Here is a 26,641-nt window from a genome sequence, read left to right on the forward strand (position 1 = left end):
TAAACCAAACCCAATCTCTATTAAATAATTCAGATAGTAATGATATCAATCTGAGAGTCCCACAATGATAGTTAAACTCGTTACAATTGATTATATTGCACTGAATATTTATCTAAATACTTAATTTGAAATAAAGATGAACTAAATCAAAAAATAATGCTGTAAATCGTATGAAGTAGAGAAATTCCGTTAATACAAGAGAAAAATAAACAGAGACAGATATCAAATCACACAAAGCGAGAAAACTTATCAAACCATCACACTTGCGGAAATTGGAAATGTATGGCACAGAAAAAGCAGTAGAATCCACCAAAGGCCGGGCCCTTAGCCGCCAGCGAAACACTGCTAAATTACTTTAGATACGCGAGGGAACAACAAAAACACTTATGTTTTAATCATAAAATATGAGTAGCATTACAATATGACTGCATTCTATCAGCAACGAGAGTTTGTAATGAAAATTACAAATTCAATAGTAACAGAGATTCTTCCCCTTCTTCCTACAATCATCTCCTTTTATCATAAGAAAGGGTTAAAAGATAAAGGGTAAATGTGATCCCTCAGGATCTCGTGATCCTGAGGGATCTACAACTGATTTCCAATTCAGACATCCTTTCCTTTCTTGCGCTGATCCTTTTGATTCGACTTTAGATTTGGCTGCAACCACCATGTTCCTTCCTTGGCTCATTGATCTTTTGCTATCCCTTCACTAGGGAACAACATTTGTCCCTTTTGTTGTTTTCCTGCATAGAGAAGGGTAATAATTAGATAAGTCATAACTGTAGATAATTCCTTCATTTCTTACAGTAATTCCTTAATATATTAACACATTAAGGTATAGAAAAGATAAGAATAAAGGAAAAGGATGATGGGATTAATGGTAATTACATAACAATTTCATTACTCAACACTATATACAATGTATTATTTAAACATTCACTTTTGATTTACAAATCATGCTAAAAGGTACGAAAATTGATATTGTGAAATTAAGACTTATTATAATTTTTAGTAATTTTGATTTTTTTCAATTATATTATAACTATATAATCTATAATTTTTCTATCCTCATACATCATTGCACAAATGTTTGAGATATTTCCTTAACCTTTCATCCCTCTTTGTCTTCAAAGGACTCTTGTTGATCATGTAGATATTTGGCTTCTTGTAGTAAGGGTTCTTGTATTTCAATGATTACTTCAATTTGATACTTAATCCTATTGATAAAACAATGAAATATAGAAATTGAGGTTTTATGCTATGTTCTTATTGATAAAGTAGTGAGTGATGGAAAATAAGGTTTTATGCTGAGTTCGTCTCTCTAGCTCCAAGTAGATAGAGGTTAGTTGAATATGGTATACATATGATATTATTTCAAAATGGCAAATCACATAGATTTCATTTCTCGAATTTCTAAGTGTCATGTTCATTGATTTGTTCATTGAATTTATCTAAAAATATCTTATTAGGCCCTATTCCAAATTCAATCGGAAATTGTTATGAAACCAACTCAAGAAAAGATAGAAAAGATAGATCAACGACTTAGAATTCAGCCTCTTCGAGGGGGAAAACTCCTTTACATTACATAAATGAACAATTCTTGGATGATTCAAATGACAAAACCTCCTTTCTATATATAGGAATATAAGGAGTCACAATATAATCCAGCAGACCTAACAATAATAATATAAAGCCACAAAATAACAATAGAGGGATTCTATGGGGCACAATAATAACAATATGGGGGCAATAGGGGCACAACAATATTAATAAGGTGTATAACTACAATAGTAACGGGGTAATCACTAGTATTATAGGGACCCAACATGCCCCTTTCCTTCAAAAAATTGTTGTCCTCAACGCTTGAGTAGTTCTGGATACTTTTGCATAAAATTCTCATCCTCCCATGTGGAATCTTCAGCGGATAAGTTTTTCCACTTGATAAGATACCCTGAAATTGGTCGATTTCGTAGCTGTCGAGTTCTTGTTTCTGTGACTGCTTCCGGTTCCAATATAATTTTTCCTTCCTCGTCAAGTTCTGGAAATATTGTTTGAAATGGGAGCTTGTCGCCTATAACCTTATTTAAACATAAAACATGGAAAACTGGGTGCAATCGAGAAGCTGTAGGAAGCTCCAATTTGTATGCCATAGTACCAATCTTTTGCAACACCTTGTACGGACCATAATACTTTGGTGATAATTTATTATCCTTATTAGCTTGCTTGAGGGACATTTGCTTATATGGTTGTAGCCATAGGAATACCCAATCACCTACATCAAAACTTATTTCACTGCGATGTTGATCTGCCTATTGTTTCATTCTATTCTGTGCCAACACGAGGTTATCCTTTAAGAGTTGGAGGACTTGTTGTTGATGTTCGATGTGATGTTCCACTGCCTGAACCTTAGAATTTTCTCTTAAATATGATCTGATGGATGGTGGTTGATACCCATAAAGTGCCATAAATGGGGTCATTTTTGTTGTTGTATGGAAGGAAGTGTTATACCACCATTCAGCCAGAGGCAACCATTTGATCCATTATGTCTGTTTATCAGATACAAAGCAACGAAGATATCCTTTCAAACATTTGTTTACTATCTCAGTTTCTCCATAAGATTGAGGATGATAAGATGAGCTATGAGCTAACTGAGTACCAAGACAAGAAAATAATTCTGTCCAAAAATTTCCAGTGAAAATGGGATCTCTGTCACTTACAATAATCTTTGGGTTTCCATGTAGCTTTTGAATTGTTTCCATAAATGCAGTAGAAACTGTACTAGCTTTAAATGGATGTGATAATGCACAAAAGTGTGCATACTTGGTAAGTCTGTCAACTACCACCAATTTGACACTCTTTCCCTCAGACTTGGGTAAACCTGTGATAAAATCTATTGAAACCTCCTCCCAACGTTGGCTTGGAATGGATAAAGGTTGTGTTGGGTGTGGAGCCCGATTATCTTCTATATTCAAAGGTATCGCCACATAGGACCCTAGTTCGAAATGCGATATTTGCTGCAGGGGGGGTCCAGGGGGGGGCGGCTACGACCTTTGGGATCCCCCCCCTGGCGGGGGGTTTCGGGGGCAGCGCCCCCGAAGCTAAAAACAACTGTAAAATTTCCTTGTAAAAGTATAGTAATTTCTAGTCAATCTGGGCCGTTCATTAGGCGGATGATCTGACGGTAGAACTTATGTTTAGTTTAGGGTTTTTCGCCCTAGAAGGAAACCCCTCTATTTGTATGAGGGTATTGTATTTGAGGCTGTGTGATGTGTGTGTATTCTGTGAGCGAGAAACAGAGAGGTGAGACTGTGAGAGAAAACAGAGGATATTACAGCGGATTTGTTGTAGGTTGTATCTCTTCATTTTGCTGGATAATAGAAAGGAAGGACTGGCTGTTCGGGGTGGACGTAGCCCAAACTGGGTGAACCACATATATATGTGTCTCTCTTGTTTTGTGCGTTTTCTGTGTTTATATTTCTGCAATATTTTATGTGTTCCATTGCTCTGTAATATATAATTTTCTAACAATTGGTATCAGAGCCAAAGGTCTATTTGGCTGATAAACTCACAAGAAAGAAGGGTTCCTGGTTCGAGTGGGAGCAATGGCGGAAGATGGTAAGTTTAGGGTCGAGAAATTTAACGGCCAAAACTTCTCACTGTGGAAGATGCAGATGGAAGATTATCTGTATCAGAAAGATCTATACCTACCATTGGGCGAAAAAACAAAGATGCCAACGGGTATGAAAGACGAAAAATGGAACCTTCTCAATAGAAAGGCACTCGGAACAATACGGTTGTGCCTTGCTGCGTCAGTCGCCTTCAACATTTCGAAGGAAACCACGACAGAGGGTTTGATGCAGACGTTGTTGAAACTATATGAAAAACCCTCGGCCTCAAACAAGGTATTTCTTATGAAACGGTTATTTAATATGAATATGTCGGAAGGTGGATCTGTTGCAAAGCATTTAAATGATTTTAATACAGTTACAAGTCAGTTAAGTTCTATAGGGGTAAACTTTGATGATGAAGTTAGAGCTCTGTTATTCTTGTTGTCATGACCAGAAAGTTGGAATGGTTTGGTAATGGCCATTAGTAACTCCGTTTCTGGATCTAGTACTTTAAAGTTTGATGATGTTGTCGGTGCTATCCTTAGCGAGGAAATGCGATGGAAAAGCTCCGGTGAGACATCAGGAAATGCTTTGAGTGCAGAGTCTAGAGAAAGAAAAATGGAAAGAGGAAAGAGCTCAGGATATCGCAGTAAATCAAGGAAAGGCAGATCCAAGTCCAGATCGGGGATAGTGTGCTGGAAATGTGGAAAGAAAGGACACCTAAAGAAAGAATGTAGATCTCGGAAGGGAAAAGAAGGAGATGCACAGCAAGAAAACAATCATGAAGCAAATGTGACAGGTGAGGTGTTACAAGATGCTATGATTCTTTCTTTCGAAAATATTACTGATTCCTGGGTGGTAGATTCAGGGGCTTCATTCCATGCCACACCTGATAAGAAATACTTTCATGACTATGTTCAAGGAGATTTTGGACAAGTTCGTCAAGGTGATGATAAACCCTGTAAAATCGTTGGAATGGGTAAGGTTCTTGTAAAACAACAGAATGGAAACCAATGGCTATTAAAGGAGGTAAGTCATGTTCCAGATCTAAAGAAAAATCTGATTTCAACAGGGCAGTTAGGCGGTGAAGGTTGTGTGACAAATTTCACAGATAAAGCTTGGAAGGTCACCAAAGGAGCCCTGGTAATAGCAGAAGGTGAAAAGGTTGGTACATTGTATTTATGCAATGGTATTTCTAACTCTGTTAATGCTTTAACTTCCAAGGGAGCAGATGCAGCATTATGGCATCATAGGCTCGGACACATGAGTGAAAAGGGGATGAAGATTCTTCACTCAAGGAATTTGTTGCTAGGTTTGAAGAATGTTGATTTGGACTTCTGTGAAAATTGCATTTATGGAAAACAGAAGAGAGTCAGATTTCTTAGAGTTGGGAAAGAAAAGAAGAATGAAAAATTAGAGCTTGTGCATACAGATGTATGGGGACCTGCTCAGGTATCATCTCTCGGTGGCTCTCGTTATTATGTTACTTTTATTGATGATGCAACTAGAAAAACTTGGATTTATTGTATTAAGAATAAATCTGATGTATTTGATACTTTCAAGAAATGGAAAGCTTTGGTTGAGATTGAGACAGGAAAAAAAATTGAAGTGTCTTAGATCAGACAATGGAGGTGAATATTGCAGCAAAGAGTTTGATAGGTACTGTTCAGAGCATGGAATTCACAGAGAGAAGACAGTTCCAAGAACACCACAAGAAAATGGTGTGTCAGAAAGGATGAATAGAACAATCATGGAGCATGCAAGGTGCATGAGATTGCATGCAGGATTGCCTTTACAGTTTTGGGCAGATGCTGTAGATACTGCTATTTTTCTAATAAACAGAGGGCCTTCAAGTTCCTTGGATGGTGGTGTTCCAGAGGAAGCATGGACAGGTAAAAAGGTAAACTACTCTATTTTAAATCCTTTTGGTTGTGAGGCCTTTGTCCATATTGATAAAGAAAATAGAACAAAGCTTGAGGCAAAGTCAAAGAAATGTACCTTTATTGGATATGGTGTTAATGATTTTGGTTGTCGCTTATATGATTACGAAAATCACAAAATAATTAGGAGCAGAGATGTAATATTCAATGAAAAGGTCTTGTATAAGAATCAGTTGCAGGAAAAGAAACAAGAAAAGGAAAACAAGGAATACACAGTTCTTGATGAAATCACTGAAAAAGTAAAGGTGCCTGAAAATAATAATAATCAACAACCACAACAACAACAACCACCACAACAGCAACAGGCACCCCAAACACCTGAAAGTGGTGTTAGAAGATCTACCAGGATAGGTAGACCCCTGAACGATACTCTCCTTCATTATATTATTTATTATTGACTGATTCCGGTGAACCCGAATGTTATGAAGAAGCAATGCAGGTTGAAAGCAGGAAGAAGTGGGAGGTAGCCATGGAAGAAGAGATGGACTCCTTAATGCATAACCAAACTTGGGATTTAGTCAGGTTGCCTGCAGGAAAAACTACATTGAAGAATAAATGGGTTTACAGGCTGAAGGAAGAAGATGGGGGAAAACAGAGGTATAAAGCTAGACTTGTGGTGAAGGGGTTTGCACAGAAGAAAGGTATTGATTTTGATGAAATATTTTCTCCTCTTGTTAAAATGACTTCAATCAGAACTATTTTAAGTCTTGTAGCAGCTGAAGATTTGCGTCTTGAGCAGTTAGATGTAAAGACAACCTTTCTCCATGGGGATTTGGAGGAAGAGATATATATGCAGCAGCCACAAGGATATGAGGTGAAAGGGAAGGAGAAACTAGTGTGCAGGTTGAAGAAGAGCTTGTATGGCTTAAAACAGGCTCCAAGGCAGTGGTATCTAAAATTTGACAAGTTTATGTCTGAACAAGGTTATACTAGATGTCACTCTAATCATTGTGTTTATTTGAAAAAGAAAAATGATGGCAGCTATATTATATTGTTACTGTATGTAGATGACATGCTTGTTGCAGGATCTAACATGCAGGAAATAAATGTGCTCAAAAGAAAATTGGCAAATTCATTTTCAATGAAGGATTTGGGAGCTGCGAAACAAATCCTTGGTATGAGAATAACTAGAGACAGGAAAAATCGTAAATTAACATTGTCTCAGAATGAGTACATACAAAAGGTGTTGAAAAGATTTAACATGCACAATGCAAAACCAATTAGTACACCTTTTGCTAGCCATTTCAAACTTAGCAAGGAAATGTGCCCAAAGACCTAAGAAGACATGGATTATATGTCTAAAGTTCCATATGCATCAGCAGTTGGAAGCTTAATGTATGCAATGGTCTGCACAAGGCCTGATATTGCACATGCAGTGGGAGTTGTAAGCAGGTACATGAACAATCCAGGAAAGGAACATTGGATGGCTGTGAAATGGATTCTCAGATATTTGAAAGGTACCACAAATCAAGCATTATGCTTTGGTGGTTCAAACATCTCCCTACAAGGATATGTTGATGCAGATATGGCGGGTGACAGAGATAACAGGAGGAGCACTACAAGATATGTATTTACTGTTGGAGGAACAACTGTCAGTTGGGTTTCAAAAATCCAAAGTGTTGTTGCACTTTCAACAACAGAAGCAGAGTATGTTGCTGCTACATAGGCTAGTAAAGAAATGATTTGGTTACAAAGGTTTATGGGTGAATTGGCTAAGGAGCATGATATGGGCACGTTATACAGTGATAGCCAAAGTGCCATTCATCTTGCAAAGAACTCAACATTTCACTCCAGGACTAAACACATACAGCTCAAGTACCATTTCATACGATCAATGTTGGAAGATGGAGAGTTGAAGCTGGAAAAGATACACACTAGCCAGAATCCTGCAGATATGCTAACACAAGTTGTAACCAGGGAGAAACTGAGAGTATGCTCAGTTTCAGTTGGTCTTCAAGGATGACGATGAAGATGAGAAACAGCCAGGTCCAAAGAGGAGTCATTGTCCAGCAAATGGAGCAGCGGTGGAGTTGCTACAATTAGTCTCCAAGTGGGAGATTGTTGGGTGTGGAGCCTGATTATCTTCTATATTCAAAGGTATCGCCACATAGGACCCTAGTTCGAAATGGGGGCGGCAACGCCACCCGTAAAATATTCGCTGTAGGGGGGTCCAGGGGGGGGCGGCTGCGACCTTTGGAATGTGATGCTTCTAGTCAATCTGGGCCGTTCATTAGGCGGATGATCTGACGGTAGAACTTATGTTTAGTTTAGGGTTTTTTTCCCTAGAAGGCAACCCCTCTATTTGTATGAGGGTATTGTATTTGAGGCTGTGTGATGTGTGTGTATTCTGTGAGCGAGAAACAGAGAGGTGAGACTGTGAGAGAAAACAGAGGATATTACAGCGGATTTGTTGTAGGTTGTATCTCTTCATTTTGCTGGATAATAGAAAGGAAGGACTGGCTGTTCGGGGTGGACGTAGCCCAAACTGGGTGAACCACGTATATTTGTGTCTCTCTTGTTTTGGGCATTTTCTGTGTTTATATTTCTGCAATATTTTATGTGTTCCATTGCTCCATAATATATAATTTTCTAACAGGTTGTAATAGACCCGATGTCTTAATTGTTTCAACTTTATTTTGTTGGCAAACCAAAAATTCCGCCACAAAATTTTGAATATCTGATTTAAGGCCATCCCAAAAAAATTCCTTCTTAACCTTGTGGTAAGTTTTTAAAAATCCTGAGTGCCCTCCTAAGGGAGAAGTGTGCAATTCCATAAGAATCTTTTGTTTTAGCTGGGAATTCTTACAGAGGTATAAGCGATCTTTGTACCATAACGAATCATTTTGCAAGCTAAATGTATCAGACGTACTGGAAACTTGTTGTAACTTTCGAATAAGTGCCCACACTTCTTCGTCATTCTTCCATTCCTCCCTTGATTCGTTTATCCAATCTATTTGGATAATAGAAATGGCGCACAATAATGCTTCCACATCCTCATCCTTTCTTGAGAGTGCGTCTGCCACCACATTTTGCTTCCCTTTTTTGTAGATGATTTCAAATTCATAACCCAACATCTTTGTGACCCACTTTTGTTGCTCTTTAGAGGATAATCTTTGTTCTAAAAAGTATTTAAGACTATCATGATCCGTTTTTACCTTGAAGTGTCTTCCCATTAGGTAGGGTTTCCATTTCTTAAGTGCATGGAGTATTGCCAAAATTTCCTTCTCATAAATAGCTTTTCTTAAAAACTTTCCCTTGATTGGACGACTTTCAAAAGCAATGGGTCTTTCATCTTGGATTAGAACAACACCAATTCCATTTCATGAAGCATCACATTCCACAATAAAGGTTTTTGTGAAGTCTGGTGTAGCTAAGACCGGTGCTTGGCACATTGCCTCTTTAAGATGTTCAAAGGCCTTTGTTGCTTCCAGAGTCCATGAAAATGCATCTTTCTTCAATAATGTTGTTAGAGGTGCTGCTATTCTCCCATAATTCTTAACAAACTTGCAATAATACCCTGTCAACCCGAGAAATCCTCGTAGATGCTTTATGGATGTGGGGATTTTCCATTCCTTAATGGCTTTAATTTTGCTAGGGTCTACCTTAACTCCTTCATGAGATACAATATGACCCAGATATTCCACCTCCTGGACTCCAAAGAAACATTTGGATCTTTTTGCATATAATTGTTTCTCCTCCAATAGTTGTAGCACCCTGTCAACATGTTCAACATGATCCTTCCAAGACTTGCTGTAGATTAGTATATCATCAAAAAATACTAACACAAATTTTCTAAGAAATGGTTTGAAAATTGAATTGATCAAACCTTGAAATGTTGAAGGTGCATTGGTAAGGCCAGAAGGCATGACCAAAAATTCATAATGACCCTCATGAGTTCTAAATGCTATTTTCGGAATGTCTTCAGTCTTCATTCTGATTTGATGATATCCTGAACGAAGATCCAACTTGGTGATGTAAATTGATCCATGCAATTCATCCAGTAATTCATCAATGACGGGAATGGGGAACTTATCTTTGATAGTGAGCTTGTTGAGCTCCCTATAATCCGGACACATGCGCCATGATCCATCCTTCTTGTGCATCAATACTACTGGAGCAGAGAAACAACTTTGACTCGGTTGAATTATACCAGCCTCTAGCATTTCAGCAACCATACGTTCAATTTCACTCTTTTAAACATAGGGATATCTATACGGCCTGATGTTTGGAGGAACACTTCCTGGAATCAGATGAATAGCATGAGAATGATCATGCATAGGTGGGAGACCTTTGGGAGTCTCAAATACCTTGGAATGATTGTCCAAGACTTTTTGGAGATCTGGAGAAATAAATGATTCCGATGTGGAACATATAGCGAACATAATTGTGCAATTACACCTCTTTGCTCCTTTTTTAGAAGCTTTGTCATACCATTAGAGCTGATTATCTTTCATGGTTTCCCTGCAATACCCCTTAATTCAAATTCCTTTCCTTCCGTAGAAAATTTGATGAAAAGTTCTTGAAAATTAAAAGCTATTGTACCCAAGTATTGTAGCCATTGGACTCCTAGTACAACATCAACACCTCCCATTGGAATGGAAAGCATTGGGCTAGCCAATACATATTCTCCCATGGATAGCTTGATATTATGGTACTTTCCAGAGAAATTTATTGTTCCTCCATTTTCAATCATCACTTGACACTCTGGTACTGGATATAGGAAGAAATTCAATTCTTTTTCTACCTTACAATGAATAAAATTGTGGGTGCTTCCTGAATCAATCAACACTATTACCTTTTTCTTCTTGATTTGTCCTTCTATCTTGATGGTTTGAGGAGTGGTAATTCCCGCCAATGCATTACAAGATATGGTCGGATTTATTTGTTCTTCATCTAGGCTTTGTTCCTGGAGTATATCCTCTTCTTTTGACCTTTCTTGCTCCTTTTCTTCTTCCTCTTCACAATCTACGTAGAATAATTTCTTCTCAGCACACTTATGACCTTTAGTGTATTTGCTATCACAACTGTAACAAAGCCCTTTTGCTCTTTTTTCTTCCAATTGTTGTGGTGTCAACCTTATAGGTTGTGGAAGACTAGGGGCAACAACACTTCCATATTTATAGTCGTGAGTGGTATGCTTCCTGGTTGCCATAATTTTACTTTCCATTTTTCTTGCTAACTTGAATGCCTTCTCTAATGAATCAGGTTCCCAAAGGTGAACATCATGTTGGATATTATCCTTTAAAGACCCTATAAACACATCAATCCTATGCTCCTCTGGAATATCTTTTACCCTTATGTTCAATTTTTGGAATTCCTTAATGTGCTCCATTATTGAACCCTTTTGTTTGAGACTTATCAATTGGCTAAAAAAAAGTGTTGCTTTTTGTATCCTCATAATGTGCTATCAATTCTTCCGTAAAAATTGCCCAAGTGATAAATTGTTTAGGAGAGCAAAGCCATTGATACTGTTAGCACCTAAATCTGCCTTAGACTGAAGGAAGGCAAAAATTAGGGTAACCACAAACCACGCTCAGTCTGGTAGCTAGCCCTACCAGAGCAGGAGAGGGCTCTCTCCGAGTCACACTCAGTGAATATATGATAAAAAACAGTCTGAGATGACTTGCAATACGCTGTTTACCTTAGGCTAGTAAGTGGATAGGGATTTTGGAAAAGATTTTATGAAGAGGCCGAGCTTCTGGGGTGTATATGGGACCGACACTCATCAAAGAACAAAGAATCGAATATGAAGGCACAGATTATTTTTTGAGGCAAGGTAGGTGGAAAGCGCAAAAATTTTGGCTTAAGGTGACGTGGAATGGAAAGATTTCTGAAGAGAGTGAAAAGGGCATGGTCGCATGAATCCTTTTCAACAGAAGAATGACACTGCACATGAAATTTTCCCACAGGAAGAGCAATATAAATTGAATTCTACCTAATCTCACTTAGAAAATTTCATTGAAATGAAACGTGAATGAAATTATGAAACATAACAAGATACATATGGAACATAAGAACACATTTGCTACACTCACAACCACAAGAATCTCATGATACAAAGCTGCTGCCTTTCATTAATTCTCTGTCAAAAAATACAAAGTGTAGAAACAGAGTTTCTTTCGCATAGTCTCCCAGAAGTTACAAGCCAGCCAACCCTTTGCAAATAGCTTGCATACAATATATAGAATGTGTAAGGAAGAGATAGAATGCCCAAGGGTTGGGGAGTTACTTGAATCATTACAAAATGGAGATGGAGAGCCAACCATTAGCTACAGGTGCAGCGCTGCAAACATGACATTTGGCTTGGGTGACCGTTTTCCTTCTTTCGCCACTTGGATAGAAGCCAATCTGGAGAAAAAACACTTTAACTGCTGCCTTTGGTGCCAAGAAACTGAAGTGTAGATGACCGGGCCCACTTGGAGAAGTCGCGAACTGAAATTTCGCGAAACAGAAGAAAATTGGCAATTTTTTCTCTGTGCGTCGTGCCACTTTGGGGCCTACTTTGGAGCACTTGCAGGTGTCCAAAATATGTCCAAGTGGGCTTGTTGGAAAGCCTGTCCTGTCTAATTACTAACCCCACTAAAATTTTCAAATTTGGTTCTCATTTTCCCCTCCAAATATTCATTCTCCCAAGACTGCTTTCTGTGTGTCAAAAAAGTGGCAGAGAGGCCATTTTTGGGTGTTTTTTGACCTTTAGGAGACCCAGATCTTGTCAAAATTTCTTTCTTGGACACCGGTTGTCGTAATTTTTGATGTTGAATCCAAATATGCAAGCGATTCCTCCATTGGAGCCCTAGAATTTTAGCGTCGCACCAGTGGCGCGACGCACAGAGAGAAATTTCCTGTTTTTTGTCCAAAAAATCAAAATTTGACCAAAACTTCCCCAAATTTGCTGAAATTTGGGCTAGAGGTTCCTTATGGGGTGCCATGCTGAGTCGAGGAATCCTCAGCCAAGATTCTAAGTCTATCTTGCTCCTTTTTCTCTTTTTCCCTTTTCATGCCTTCCTTAGGTTTACCTTCAAATTCCTTATTCGTGCCTTGCAAACCTTGTTCCGTGCCCAATAGTGATTTTTCATGTGCCTGAGCATGTACCTGTCCTTGTTTGCTTTCTCCAATAGCTTCTCTAAGTGGAGGTGGATCCTCTTGAGCCAAACCTCTCAATCAGCCTCTATCTCCTGCTGAATAGGTGTCCTTTCATTTAGGCTTCTCTGCACAACCTGTTGGTCTTCACAGATGTTTTTCCAGCTCTATGAGGCCTCCTAGGTGCATGTACCTCTATTGGTGAATCACTGTGGGCCTCCTCCTCATGAGTGTATACTTTTCCATCCCCCATAGAGTCAACTGAGTTATTTGTTCATCCAAATTAAGGTTGCTAAAGCGATGCGGACCTTCTTTTACACCAAGGTAAGTTAACCATCCAGGGGGAAGCAATTCTAAATCTGGTCAAGACTTCCCCCTTAAACCATTTTCTCCTATCAAATTAGATTTATCAAAATATCTTGACACATCGAAGTGGAACTCTACATCTCTCCAGTTATCCCAATCATCATTTGTTATTCGATACATATTGACAAAAGAGTTTATTTGCATGGCCATTTGTGGTGTAGCATCACTTCCAAGTGAGAGAGAGTACACCATAGGATGATCAAGCTATTTTAAGATCAAAATAAACTCCCCATTCAACATATTGGGTATATAATGATCTGAGGAAAGCCCTCCCAGCTCCTAGGTTAGTTTGAACATTCATGAACATGCAGGCATCCACTAGCAAGTTTGATTGATTAGACCAATGTCTTTAGCATGCCAAATCTTCCCACCTTCTTCATAAGGGACACCCTGGGATCCCACGATTGGAGTATTAGCATTAACTATTTTGAGTACTAATTCCATGCTTGACATAAATGCCAAACCTGAGACCCATCTTATGCACATTATCTGCAACCTCCTTGAACCCTTTTCCTCCTTTTGAAGATGGCCATCTTATGGGATCTGGGATTGGCCTTCCCCATTAATCTAAGATATAAAATCCTGGAGAATTTTGAGATGATCCTTCTTCTATTTTCCTCATAACCATGTTGTAGCAACTTTTGGGAAGCAACCTGAGCATTCTGTACACACTGTTCTTCGGAGGTAATCCATGAAAACGAGTCATATGAATTCCATCCCCTTGGTGGAATATTTGCCTGAACATCACCTGCTGAAACTTGTATCAATGTGAATTTAGGAGATTTTGAGTGACATTATAATTTTCATGCTTTCCCGGCTATATGCGCCGCACCTTCCATGTGCGCCGCGCTAGTGTACATTTACATTGGAAAATCTCTCCCAGTGCGTCGTGCTCCCTCTGTGCGTCATGCTCTTTTCCAGGTGACTTTTGGAGGCCTTCCCAGTGTCCAAATTGGGAAAAGGATAGCTCTTTGGAAAGGTATTTGAGTCTAATTTCCAACCCAACTATAATTTTAAAATTTGGAGTTTATTTTCTCTAACAAAAGTCAAATCTCCCAAGACTGGTAAAAATGTGCCCAGTGAGGCTGCCTCAAGGCAGAGTGCTTTTACAATGAACTTTTAAATGCCTTCATCAACTCCAAATTGGGCTCATGATAGCTCATTGGAAAGATATTTGTTTCTAGTTATCATTTGGATCATCAAAGAAGTCATTTGGCCAACGGATCTAGGAGAAAAATTGATTTTCCCAAGGTCACTTTAGAGGTGCAGCAATTCTCCCGAGGCAATTGTATTTTTGACATTTCTCTTATACCATGACACCTATGTAAAACGTGAAGGGGGTTTTTATTTATGGCCTATTTTGGACAAAAACCTCTCTCAGTTTTCCTAAATTCATCTATGATTGCTCAGAAACATTATTTGAGTGAAACCTACCCCAATGTGTGGAACAAGGGATTTGTCGAAATGAAGCGAAATGGAGGGGATAGGGAGCTTCTAAATTCTTGAGGAAATTTTGGGAAGTAGGGAGGGATGTTAGAAAGCCGAGGAAAGTGGAATCTCTGAAATTGAGTGAAGGGAAGGGGTCCAAAAATGCAAAACACAGGCCCAACCTAGAAAACTGCTAGGTTGTAGCAAGAAACTAGGGTTTGTGCGAAAATGAGGAATTTGGGGGATCTCAGTGATGAGAAGTGTTTGATAAGGTAATTTAAGGATAGGGGAAGGTGTATGAACATCCGGATACAAGTTTTGCCGATGATTTGGCCGTCCAAGAGAAATTGCCTTCAAAACCCTAGGAGAGGGAAATGACCTTACCTAGGCGCAACTGAAGCATGAACAAGGTGTAAAATGACCCAGTGGGACTTGACATGATAATGAAAACTCTATGAATGATGGTACACTCAGCTGAACTGTGACATGGACTGACATTTTGACAACTTTGACAAGGGTGAAATCAAACCCTAGACCCAATGCCTAGTGACCAAATTTTGCTTGAAGACTCACTGAAATGACAAAATTTGACCTTGACACATTAAAATCACTTTGTAAGAGCATGTTTGATCACTGGAGGAAGGCTGTAAAGACTGACACTAACAGATACCATACAAACTGATTTGGTTCCAAATATAAAGTTTCCATACGTACATTTTGTGTGTTTTGCACATTATTGAGATCGAAGAATTTCTCCATCTGTAATATCCATGTGGCGGGATCCTTGCCATCAAACATCCTCATATCGATTTTTGGAATATGGTGGGTCTTCGATCCAACATTAGAGTCTATGGAATCATGATTAACATTTCTTTTGTTCACATCATGATTTTCCTTTACAACCTTTTCACCCTTAGTAAGTATTTCTTGTAGAAAATTTGTCAAATCTGTCTTCAAATTTGCCATGTCTGTATTCAAATCTGTCTTCAAATCTGCCATGTCTCTCTTCAAATATGTCTTTGAATCATCCATCTTAGCTTCCATGCCCTTTATCTTAGATTCCACGCAATTTATCTTAGCTTCTGTTAGCTTTTGTGAGCTTGACATTTTTTGCACTTGTTCTTGTAATTTTGATATATCATGTAGCATTTCTTCCTCTTCTTCATGAGTCATGCTAGATCTTTCAGGTTCCTTACTAGGTGTTTTCATTTTCTTTCCTCGGGGCATCCGTTACCGATAATAATGCTTTACTATGCCCTTTGAATTCCTTCAAACCAAGCTTACGAAAAAATTTAAAAAAAACTACACCTTTTTTCACTTTGTAGAAGCCTGATATTGAATCTGATGTATCTCTGTAATTTCAGATCCTCCAGATCTAAAATTACGACCTGTAGTAGCCTTCTGTGTCCTCTTTCCAGTGCCACAATTCTGACCCAAATTGGATTCTCCAAGGAAGAGTTATGTGAAATCTCCCACAGTGACTTGATTATAGACTAGTTCAGTAGAGCGAACTTGTACGACGTGCCACGAGTCACTGTTTCGACCTTTGGATCTGAAAAATTCATACAAGAAACTATAGTCCGTCCTCTTTCTGTACCTTCTTACAAAATTTCAATCTGATCCCCAGAGAGAAAGTTATGATGATTTTCCCCAGGTCACCTGTTTGGAATGTAATTCAGGAGTCTGCAAAAAGACCAACTTCCTCAGATCATAAATCCACAAATATAGAGCGAAAGGCTCTGAAATGGGGAACCGCGGTTCAACGCACTTTCTTCTCAAATGGGTTTTTTTTGCAACTTCTGAAATGTCACAGAAAAATATTTATAGCGAAAATGCCACGATGACCTGTTTGGAGAAACGAAACCCTAGAATCCAAAGCTCTGATACCAAATGTTATGAAACCAGCTCAAGAAAAGATAGAAATGATAGATCAACGCCTTAGAATTCAGCCTCTTCGAGGGGCCAACCTCATTTAAATTACATAAATGAACAATTCTTGGATGATTCAAATGACAAAACCTCCTTTCTATATATAGGAATCTAAGGAGTCACAATATAATCCAGCCGACCTAACAATAATAATATAAAGCCACAAAAATAACAATAGAGGGATTATATGGGGCATAGTAATAACAATATGAGGGCAATAGGGGCACAACAATATTAATAAGGGGTATAACTACAACAGTAATGGGGTAATCACTAGTATTATAGGGACCCAACAGAAATTTATAGTCTTATGAACTTAGACCTCCCTTCCAACTCGCTATTAAGGACAATTCCAATTACTTTTAAAAATTTGGATATGCTTCATTGTTTGATTTTTTTTTCAACAATCACATGGGGAAAATTCCAAAAGGAGGGCTTTTTTCCAAATAGAAAAATTGCCATGTCCTTCATCGGAAATCCTAGCCTTTTTAGAAAATCCACATTCCAATTACCTATATCTCAAACAACAAGAGGTCATTTTTGCATTTATGAAAGAGTATTATTGCTAATGAATGGAGATATTGCTTCTATTCTATGTTTTCTACTTTTGAGATTCATTTGGAAATGAAATAAATGTATACAAAATGTTGATTCTTGCAACATATTATCCAAAGGTTAGAGCAGAAAAGGAGTTCATATCAAGAGATTCACATAACAACTAATGGATTTACCAACCATAACTAGTTAGAAATGAGGATTTTTGGTTAATTTATAAGTTAAATCTGAGCGATGACACACTTGTTCTTATGAAAGTTTTTTAGTTGTAAAATAAAAGGTTGAAAATAGTTTTAGAGAAAAATGTAACATTCTATAAAAGGTTCAACCTCCATTTTAAAGGATTAGTGTTCCAATTTATTTCTAGCAAAATCTTGGAAAAGCATTCATATCCTAATATAGGCGACAAAAATGGTGAATATGTATGTGAACTAGCAGTGATAACACAATTAGATATTGCCATAGATGTGCCCCATGCCATGGAATGCTTTCATCGTGATTTTTTTGTTCAAGTAGTGCATTGTTATTTAAAACCCAATAACATGCTTTTTGATGAAGACATATAGACCATATGATGGATTTTGGTATTGAAAAATTGATTAATGTAACCCCTACTAACTCACTTCAACATTTTCTTTGAAAGGGTCCATGGGATAAATTCTATCAAGTATGACATTTTAGAACATTAATTTTACTTGTTGTTTCTCATCAACAATTTTTGTACACATTGGTCAAGTAAAACAAGATGAAGATTGGCTTCAATGCAAAATATGTATTAAGTGAGAGCATGTGTACAAAAGTAGATATTTATAGCTATGACATTTTGTTATTGGAAATGCTTACTAGGAAGAAGCCAACTAGTGACATGTTTTTTGGAGGCTTAAACTTACACAAGTGAGTGAAGTTAGTGTTTCCAAACATAGTGAAGGACAAATTTCACATAAATATTTTTAACAAGTTGGATGGAGGTGAATTTGAAGAAAATAAAGTATACAATTACTTTCTTTGCTACATGTTAGTTTTCTTTTCTCAAAAGGTTCGCCCAATGAATGACCAACTCTGAAAGATATGGTAATGGTATTGGAGAGCCTTAGAAATTGTTTGGGCTAGGAGATTGAGATGAAGCATATCTAATTTCCTTAGAAATACAAATGCGACAAGGAGTAATATGCATGCATTAAATTCTTGTTGTTCTTCTACATTTTAGTTTGTGAAAATTACATTAACTCTTTATGTTTTTATAGATGAAAGGATATTCTTATAAAAAATAAATTTATGACCTATAAACACATATTTTAGATCGAAATTTTTTATTTTGTTTACTATGTTTCAATATAATTGGTATGTAGATATTAATTTTGATTAAAATTTGATAATGGTAAACTTCAATACAGAGTATGGATCAAGTGAGATGATGTCTACCAACAAAGATATTTATAGCGATGGATTTTTCTTATTGGAAATTCTGATCTAGAAGCAACCAACTAATGACTTGTTTTTTGGAGATCGAAACGTGCAAAAGTGGGTGAACTCAATCTTTCCAAAGAAAGAGAAGGAAGTAATTCACCTCATTCCTTTTAGTGAGGTGGATGAAGATGAATTTGAATTAAGTAATGCTTATAAATGGCTACTTTGTTTTCGAAAGGTTGGCTTTCTTTGTTTGAAATATTCACCAATTGAACCACGAACGATGACGTAGGAATGGTGGTGGATAGCCAAAGAGAGGATGTATGGGAAATCGTGGTTGCTTATGGGAGATTAGGAGAAAGCATTTACAAGTTACTTAGTAGTAAAAATTCAAAAAGGAATGATGCACATGTAGTGGCTACCTAGATTTCTTCTATATATTGGTTTGTGAAAAATGCAACAGTAGAGGATTATTGTTCGAGTTACACCTAATCCAACGCTTGGAGAAGCATTTGTAGCCTAATATATATGACAAAAATTGGGAATATGTATGCGAATTGAGAATAAAAAAAATATTGGACATTATAATAGATGTGGCCCATGCCATCAAATATCTTCATCATGATTCTTTTGTGCAAGTAGTGCATCGTGATCTAAAACCCAGCGATGTGAATCTAAATGAAGACATGTCAAACATGTAACATATTTTGTTATTGAAATATTAATTGATGAATAATATAGTGAGTCACTTCAACACTTGATTTGAAAGGATCCATGGGCTAAATTGCACCAGGTATGCAATTTTTGAATGTTTAATTTTTACTTGTTTTTCTTATCAACATTTTGGTGTGCACTAGCCAAGCAAAATTTGATGAAGGATAACTGTAATGCAGAGTATGGATTGGGTGAGGTAGTGTCTACAAAAGGAGATATTTACAAATTTGGCAATTTCTTATTGGAAATGCTTGCTGGGAAACAACCAAATAGTGACATGTTTTATGGAGACTTAAACTTGCACAAGTGGATGAACCTAGCCTTTCCAAATAGATTGAAGGAGATAATTGACTACAACCTTTTTAGTAAGGTGGATGGAGATAAATTTGAAGAAAATAATGTATACACATGCCTAATTTATTTGTTACAGGCCAATTTGTTTCTCCTAATGAACGACCAACTATGAGAGACGTAGTAATTGTTTTGGAGAGCCTTATAAATTATTTGTGGGAAAATGTAGTTGCTTTTAGGAAATTAAGACAAAGCATGACCATTTTTCTTAGTAGTAAAGATACAAAAAATATTGATACACACACATCGAATAACCAAAGTTCTTCTCCATTTTAGTTTGTAAACATTGCAATACGAGAAGATTTTGATCTTTTCATTATTCATACAATAACGTTATTTTTAACTAATTATTATTAAAGTAAACTTTTATTAGTGTTTATATATATTTTTCGTTATTATGAAAATAATAAATATATTCTTGTGTAACACAATATTATGTGAATCACAACTCTACATTTGTTCTAGCTTATTATCCATTTATAATGTTATGTAGAAATTATGGTGTAGAATTGTAAGTGCTCGTGAAATTTTAATCTAAATCACAAGACACAATCCTACTCTACTACTTCGTGAAATTCCGTTAAAATTTAAAACATCAATCACAAACATGAAATAAGAAATAACACTCATGCACGATATTTATTCTAGGGGAAAGAAAATGCTAAAACCCCTTAAGCCTGCTTGCGTTAATATGATGATTAGAGATATATTACATTTGATTGCTCAGACCAAGCACAACCTAAAAGTGAATAACCTATCTCTCTTCTCACAGAGAATCTTTGACCCAGACTTAGTCAATTTCAGGCTTATTTGAGCCCCTATTTCCTTGCGCAATTTCAGAGGAAATTAGGCCACTATTATTAAGGAATTTCCTCCAAAATTCTTGCGCAAATCCCAAGGTTGATCATTTGATTGCATGAAACACGTGTACACTCAAGACTAGTCTACAATTGATGTTACATTGCCTTGGAATCTCCATCACATCTAGGGAACTCGATTTCTCTGCATGCACTAGCTATTTTGGGATGATTGATCAGTTTAACTAGATGATCACTAAGTTAAACTGTTGTCCCATAGCACAACTAACCTTCCACTATTTCCTCCAATAGTTATAACTAATTTAACTGAAAACAACATGAAATAATTGAACTTGATTACAACAAATTAGCAATCACACATGCTTCACTGAAGTCAAAATCTGCTAACTCGAATTTACTGAGCTAACTGAGTGACAAGAGCCATGTCACCTCATTTAACTACATCCAAGTTGTCTTCTGTTGGAAATTCAAAATTTTCTCATTTTGACCAAGGCAAAATCAAATTGAGACTTTCTTGCTACATTTTTCAACGCACTCTTTTAGCGAGAAAGGGATTATCAACCACCACTATCCTATACTTGTGGAACTCGAACTTCCCTCTTAAAAAAGCCTTTATCAAGATGTATGCATCTTGTTCCTTTGTTAGAATATATTGTAACAAAATTATTTGCCCATGCACATAGTCCAGTAAATGGTAATAATGGATATTTATATGTTTGGATTGATCATGAAATATCAGATTCTCAAAGAGCTTGATGCAACTATGATTATCACAATAGATCACAGTTGGATCCTTCATCTGACCAAACTATCCCACAAGTATATTTCTCATCCAAATGACCTCACATGTTTCTTTACTCGCAACCATGTATTCTACTTTTGCCAAGCTGAGTGCTATAGATATTTTCTTCATGTTGTACCAAGAAACCACTTCAGTTCCAACAATGACAATTCCACCTGATGTAATTTGGTTGGATGGAATCCCTGCCCAATTTGCATATGTGAAGCCACACAAATTTACTCCCTTTTTCTGTCTGTACCATAATCCATAATGAGTAGAGCCTTTGAGGTACTATAAAACATGCTTAGCTGACTTCCAATAAAATTTGGTTGGCCTAACCATAAATTAGATTAGCTTGTTGACTACATAGCACACCGGTCATATTTTCATAACATGCATCAATGAACCCACTAGCTATCGATAAATGGTAGCATCCACCTTTTCACCTGAAGTGGCATCCTCCTTCCTCTAGTTGGTCGCTAGAGGTGTCTCCATGGGTTTGTAACTCTCCATGTAGGATCTTTGTAGTATCTCATTTGCATAATTTCCTTGAGAAACAAATAGTTCCCCATCACCTTGCCATACTTCCAACTCGAGGAAGTAGTGCATGAGACCCATGTCCTTCATTTCAAATTCCCTTGCAAGTTCCTCCTTGCAAGAACTGATTAGCTTCTAATTAACAATTAAAATAAAATAATCAAAATATGAGACAATAATAAGAAATTTACATCCTACGAAGATATGATAGAGGTTTGCAACTACTTCACTTTTGGTGAAGCCCAAACCAGTGAAATAATTGTCAATCATGGTGTACCATGCACAAGGTGCTTTTTTGAGACCGTACAATGCTCGCTTGAGTCTGCACAGATGAGACTCTTGATTGAATGTATCAAAACATTTTGGTTGCTTGATGTACACCTCCTCCTCAATAACACCATATAGTAATGTTTTTTTTACATCCATTTGGTGGATCTTCCACCCCATATGCGAAACCAGTGCAAAAATTGATCTAATGGATGAATACCTTGCTACAGGAGAAAAGGTTTCCTCATAGTCAATTCCCTCAACTCGAGAGAATCCTTTGGCCACAAATATAGTCATATACTTCTTTATTCTTCCATTTGTTTCATGATTTACTTTGAAGATCCATCTTGAACCCACTCCAGATATATCTGTTGGTCTTAGGACCATTTCCCAAAAACGTTTCTTTACAATGGATTCATATTCCTCCACCTTTGCATCAACCCAAATAGGTTTCTCTACTTCTTACTCGAAAGAGGATGGATTAGTATCTACTATTGGTGGTTAGAATTTTCCTACTTTTTGGTATCTATCATATCCAAAACACCACTTTAACCCCTTTTTTAACCCTAAAGGCCTATCTATTCCTGTACTTTTTCCCAATTGCACACATTCCTGCACTCCTCTTATGTTTTTCATATTCAAAGGTTATATATGTACTTAATCATTAAATTATAGGTTTTATATCTTAAAATGTATTTGCAACTAATATATTCCTTTCCTAAGTAATGTGATGGAACCAAAGTGTTAATCTATGTGAAATATTGGGTTGGTGCAAGAATCGTGCTTGTACTGGTTAGTGTTCCTACACTTTTGAGGCAACTACCAATTCTTTGTTTGACTCACTGCTTATGGACGAGACAACTCAATAGACTATGTGGATTTCTTGCCAAGAGATCAATTTCCTTATTGGGCTCGGCATTTAGAGAAGAAAGCGGGATATGAAGGCTGGACTTCAGCTACAAAACCCCTGTTTATATTTTTTGCAAACAGCCAAAAGGCTTAATATATCATGTTGTTATATTTTTTGTTGCAGCTAAGAGCCGAAGTATGTATTTAATAGGGTTTCTCTATAGAAGTTAGAGAACGAAGTCGTATTGAACTTTTGCTACCATTTGTAATTTCTGAGTATTGCCATTTCTGGGCTAGATCAAGGGATCCACGATGTGTATTTTCTGTTTTGAAACTTAATACAAAGGAACATGCCAATTGTGAACTTATCTATCTCGATGTCGTTGTGATGCTCCAATTGAGCACTTGAAGTTTCAATTTCATTACAGGGAAAAGAGTTGGTTGGCTAGGCCCAACCAACCTATTTCATTCTCCCTTTGTTAAAGGTGTGTTAGATTAATAGATTTATTTTTATTCAAGGTTAGTGAAGCATATCATGTTTGGATTCTTTCTATAACTGATGAACTTTAATTTCTTGCAAGGTGTGTGATCTGGATCCAGGTGCGTGTGTGGTTCATTTGCATTCACTTTTATTTCCTTACATTCTTTCCTGCAAATGCGTGCTGCCTTTTTCTTTACAAAGAAAACGTACATATAGCTTCCTGCACTAGTGTGTTTTCGTTTCAGTAAGATTGAAAGTTTCCTTTATCCATTGCAACCAGTCATTCTTATTTTTACAGGTCTATTATTCTTTTGCAAATAGTGTTTTGCTTTTTAGTGAAGCATATTCTAATATTCAAATTCAGATTTAGATTTTATTAATGTCCATAAGCTTTCACTAAAACACTTTTACATTATTTGGGTTTGTACCTGCACTCGTTGTTGGATTTAATATTGAATTTATCAGAAGGATTCCTTGAGTTAAAATGATTATTTATATAAGGTTGCAGATCTAATTTATTCAATAAATAGTCATCTAAGGAAAGAGCTTGCTGATGTTTGAGTCAAAGTAGTTTCCAAGTAGAACTATTTCTTATTTCAATATAAATTTCCTTTGGTTGTGAAAGCGCTTTTCATTTCTGAGCATGTGATTATTTAATGGTTCATTTTTCTGATAGAATTTCACTTTACAATTTTTTTTTCACCTTGCATTTATTTTCTTAGTTGACACACTTTATTTCTTGCAACCGATTTGGAAACCAAGTACAGGAACTGTGGTTTCTTAGTACAGGAACCTCTATTCTAGTACAAGGAATTGACATTCCGAGTACAGGAACATAGTGCTATAGTACAAAGGCTTGGAGCTCTTGTATGCAAGTCAAGGTCTTCAGTAAGGACCCAATATACATACTTCCAGTATAGAAGCTTCACTCTAGTACAGGAAGAATGCTCCAGTATAGGAACCTTGTTGCGGTACAAGAATGACAAATTGGTATACGAAGGGAAATCTTATGGAAGACATGCATCCTAATTAATTGGATCATTCCTCTATCTTACAACCATACTAAAGAGAATCTCAAACACTTATTTTATGAATTCAGATTGTTCTTGATGAATTGAGAGTTTCCTTTATTTGAATTTTGCAAATCACATTCTTTTCATTCAACACCAGAGTTCTCTTGGTATTCACTTTCATGTGATCTATCCTTTTGATTCTGAATTTTGTAATAAAATAAGTAGGAATGAAATTAGAGAAGGTTCATATCATTTCTTGGCATTTCCTATGCTATGCCTCGAAGTGTACGAAACCCTGGGTTCACAAATTAAGTGTCAAAAGGAGTCTACTTAACTACAATTTGTTAGGTCCCTATAATACTAGTGATTCCCCCATTACTATTGTCATTGTATCCCTTATTGTTATTGTTGTGCCCCTAGTGTCTCCATATTGTTATTATTGTGCCCCATAGAAGCTCACTATTGTTATTTTTGTGCCCTTATATTATTATTGTTAGGTCGGATTTGGCTATATTGTGACCCCTTAGACTCCTATATATAGAAAGGAGGTTTTGTCATTTGAATCATCCAAGAATTTTTCATTTGTGTAATGTAACAGAGATTGCCCCCTTGAAGAGGTTGAATTCTAAGGCATTGATCTTTCTTTTCTATCTTTTTGTGAGCTGGTTTCATAACATTTGGTATCAAAGCTTTGGATTCTAGGGTTTCGTTGCTCCAAACAGGTCATCGTGGAATTTTCGCTATAATTTTTTTTTTCTTTTTCTGTGCAGTATTAGAAGCTAAAAAAGGAACCCATTTGAGATGAAATTGCGCTAAACCTGGGGTCCAAAATTCAGATCTTGTCTCGCTATATTGTCAGAGATATGATCTAAGGAAGTTAGGGTTTTTGCAAGATCCCAAATTTCATCTAAAATAGGTCATCGTGGAATTTTCGCTATAAATTTTTCTCTACGAAGTTTTAGAAGCTAAAAAAAAACCCATTTGCGAAGAAATCAGTTTGAACCTCGGGTTTGAATTTTAGATCTTGGCTCACTATATTTTCCGATATATGATTTGAGGAAGTTAGGGTTTTTGCAGACTCTTGAATTACATCCTAAACATGTGACCTTGGGAAAATAATCATAACTTTCACCGTGAGCATCAGATTGAAATTTAATAAGAAGTTATAGGAAGAGGATGACCTGTATTTTGTTTGGGTATAATTTTTAGAACCTAAGGTCTAAATAGTAACACATGGCACTTTGTATAAGTTCGCTCTACTGAAAAAGCATATAAGCAGGTCATCTTGGGAGGTGGGGCATAACGCTTTCTTGGAGAATCCAATTTTGATCAGACTAGTGACATTAGAAAGAGGGCATATATTGATACTACAGGTCACAATTTCAAACCATGGAGATTCGAAATTACAAAGTTATAGTCGTTTCAATATCGAGCTCCTACAAAGTGAAAAAAGGTGTGTAGTTTTTTTTAAATTTTTGCACAAGTTTGGTTTTGAAAATTAGTTTGAAGGAATTCAAAGGGTATTGTGAAGCATTATTATCATTAATTGATGCCCTGAAGAAAGAAAATGGAAACACCTAGTAAGAAATATAGAATCTCTAGCATGACTCATGAAGAAGAGGAAGAAATGCAACATGATATATCAAAATTACAAGACCAAGTGCAACAAATTTCACTATCACAAAAAGTAACAAAAGCTAAGATGGATGGTTTAAAGAAATACGTAGAAGCTAATATGTATGGCACGGAAGCTAATATAGACGGTTTAAAGAAATGCGTAGAAGCTAAGATGAATGACATGGAAGCTAAGATGGATGGCATGGAAGCTAAGATGGAAGATTTGGAAAAACTTCTACAAGAAATACATACTAATGGTGAAAGGGTAATAAAGGAAACACATGATGAGAACAAAATAAATGTTAATCATGATTTCATAGACTCTAATGTTGGATCGAAGAACCACCATTTCCAAAGATCGATATGAGGAAGTTTGATGATAAGGATCCTGCAACATGGATACTACAGATGGAGAATTTTTTCGATCTCCACAATGTCTAAAACACACAAAAGGTACGCATTACAACTTTATATTTGGAACCAAATTAGTTTGTATGGTATCGATGGCTTTGCTCTCATAAACAAATTGTCACTTGGGCTATTTTTACGGATGAAATGATAGCACATTATGAGGATAAAAAAAACACTTTTTTTAGCCAATTGATAAATCTCAAACAAAAGGGTTAAAAGATGGAGCACATTGAGGACTTCCAAAAATTGAATATAAGGGTAAAATATATAGGATTGATGTGTTCATAGGGACTTTAAAGGATAACATCGAACATGAGGTTCACCTTTGGGAACTTGATTCATTGGAGAAGGCGTTCAGGTTGGCAAGAAAAATGGAAAGCAAAATTATGGCGACAAGGAAGCCTACCACTCACAATCATAAAGATGGAAGTGTTTTTTCCCCTTGCCATCCACAACCTACAATGTTGACACCACAAAAATTGGAAGAAA

General features: G+C 36.7%; 1 pseudogene; it reads right to left on the bottom strand.

The window, feature by feature from the left end:
- LOC149209714 (uncharacterized) overlaps nucleotides 1-26,641 on the bottom strand; it is a 92,549-nt pseudogene that overhangs the window by 20,054 nt on the left and 45,854 nt on the right.

Source organism: Pinus tabuliformis, chromosome 1_2, assembly GCF_031772625.1.
Source record: "Pinus tabuliformis cultivar Carrire ecotype Pingquan chromosome 1_2, CPIR1, whole genome shotgun sequence".
Taxonomy (NCBI): Eukaryota; Viridiplantae; Streptophyta; class Pinopsida; order Pinales; family Pinaceae; genus Pinus; species Pinus tabuliformis.